Here is a 2639-nt window from a genome sequence, read left to right as displayed (position 1 = left end):
ACGTGCAAAAATTTCCGACATGGTTCGGGACGGGGTGTTACAACCTTCCCCCCTTACAAAAATTTCATCCTCGAAATTTCTTACGTCGCTGAAGTCGGTCTTGGAAAAGCCATAACATAAAACAAATATGCACGCTTGTAATGGAGGTACGTACGATACCTTCTACACGCTACGTGATCCATGATTCCAACTGTCGCCGACACTCTGCTACCAATACAAACCAGGGTGGTTGCCTATATTGGCCGTCCAATCCCCTGGACTCGTAGGCAACATGATCATGGGGTTAGCTCTACATGGACCACAATGGTTCGCCGCCTCCATATGGTGCAGTATAATATATACAATATAACATACAAATACATGTACGAACATAAACAAAATACTTGAATAAAACACCTTTAATTTCAAATACCACTTTGAAAAGCATTTAATTTTGATAATCGATCGGAAAAATATTTTGACACCTTGAAATCGATCGACACACATCCATACTCGACAACAAGTATCGATTATGGGTGATGACCTTGCTAAACCGTTGATAGCCGATACACACCCTCGAAGATTAAAGTTATTCAAACTCGGGCAACGAATTTACTTCGAGACAAAGGGAAAGAACGCTTTAAGATGGGTAAAACGAGAGATTAGACACGGATGGGATGCACAACAATGCACAGTCCCTTAGGAATACTAGAACCTAGAGCTCTGATACCAACTGTCAGGACCCGTCCAGAATTCCTTCCCCGGAACCCTAGACAAGCCCTGATCCCAGGGAAATACCACCGAACCTTCCAACGGAAAATCCGGCAGCACCTCCCCTAAGGGTAGGACTAACCAAAAATTACCTGCACTGAAAACACACTTCTAAAAACGTCCCCTTATTCCTCCCACAAAACTACAAATGGTTCCACAAATTTCAACACTTCAAAAATAACAACAACTCAGTGCATAAATAAAACTACACGTCCAATACAGTATACAAAGCATTATACAAATAAATGTAGAATTTATACAACGATAGATAAGAAGCAATACAAGATAGAGAGAAAAAAGGGAAGAAAAACTTCTTGAACCTTCGGCAAACGAACTGAGACGTTGGGCTCGCCCCAGACAATCAACGTCTCCAACCTGGACCTAGGGGAACGGAATTTAAGAGTGTGAGATGCTAATCATCTCAGTGAGTGACCCTATCTACTGTACACCTTTAATATTAATAATATAAAAATAAAGGAATTTAATTAACCAATACCGAACAAATAAATAAATAAATAAATAAACAATTGAAGTAATACTTTCTCTCAAAACCCTCACTATTTACTCTGTTGGAAATGTTCCCCTTTTAAAATATTTTCACAAAACCCGATGTACGTACTTCCCGAAAACCAAGGAACCAAATAAATTAATAAACAACAAACAAACAAATAAATACCCCAAATATAAATATTCTGTAATAAATTATAATAAATAATTTTTTGAACACCTTTGGGGTTTTAAACTTTATTTGAAAATTACACTTGACAATTACACCTGATGCACCACACCATATACCGGTGATGCCCTCCGATACCCAGCGTCCCGAGCACCGACTGGCGGGGAGGTTAAAGAGAGAAACCTGCAACGGCACTTCGGCGTCCCGACAGTACCACTGCTAAAACCATCTCCCGGCCAAGGGAGGGGCGGCTGTGGCCAATATCAAACTTGCCTGCCCAGTTCAATGGCAACCACGGGAGAAATAATAACCGCGCGCTACCACGTGTCCATACACCATACACCAGAACACCAATACTGTATGAGTGCGTCTAAAAATAAACATTATTAACCAACCGTACCGTTTTCCAAAATTACCGTGGGAAATATATTAAATTATCACACTTACCATCCCACATATTTTTATTTAATAAACCGGTACGAAACATTGATAACCAACAAACCACAATTTTCTCGAAATACGAGATGCAACCATAAAAATACCGCGGGCATAATTTATAAAATTTAAACAAATATTTTCGTAAAATATTTAACCCAATTATGCCTGAAAAATAATACTTAAAACCACGTACAAATACTACCGAAATACACTTTGCTCATGCATAATAAATAAATTAAAGCACAATAAAACCATAACCAAATTGTACCACATGAGCATAAATTAAATACCAATTAAACATAATTAATTGCCCAAAAATGATATAAAATCCAGACACAATCAATTACTGAAAATACTTGCTCATGTGTAATAAATACCATTTAATCACAATAAAATAATAATCGGGAATTTCTAATGACCCCAAATTTCATTTAGCACCAATGGGTAATTATATATAAAATAATATTTTTTCCCGATTATATTTAAAGTACACCACATGAGCATAAATTCAGATACCAATTTAATACCACATAAATACAATTAATTACCCCAAAAACATTTTTTAAAGGTGGGTCACTCACCTGTAGCACGCAATTAATCCATGATCCACCATGGGATCAATTTCACGACTCACCGGTGCTCCTAGAACAAAATTCACAGACAGTCAAATAAATTAATATTTTATTCGGGTAATTAATACCCGGTACCCGGGGGGTCAAACACAAACGTTAACCAAAATAGGTGAATAATATACCGAATCGAAGCTTGAGCGACG

The sequence above is a fragment of the Ziziphus jujuba genome, chromosome 4 (genome assembly GCF_031755915.1).
Source record: "Ziziphus jujuba cultivar Dongzao chromosome 4, ASM3175591v1".
Classification (NCBI taxonomy): domain Eukaryota; kingdom Viridiplantae; phylum Streptophyta; class Magnoliopsida; order Rosales; family Rhamnaceae; genus Ziziphus; species Ziziphus jujuba.
Note: the sequence above shows the minus strand (reverse complement) of the source record.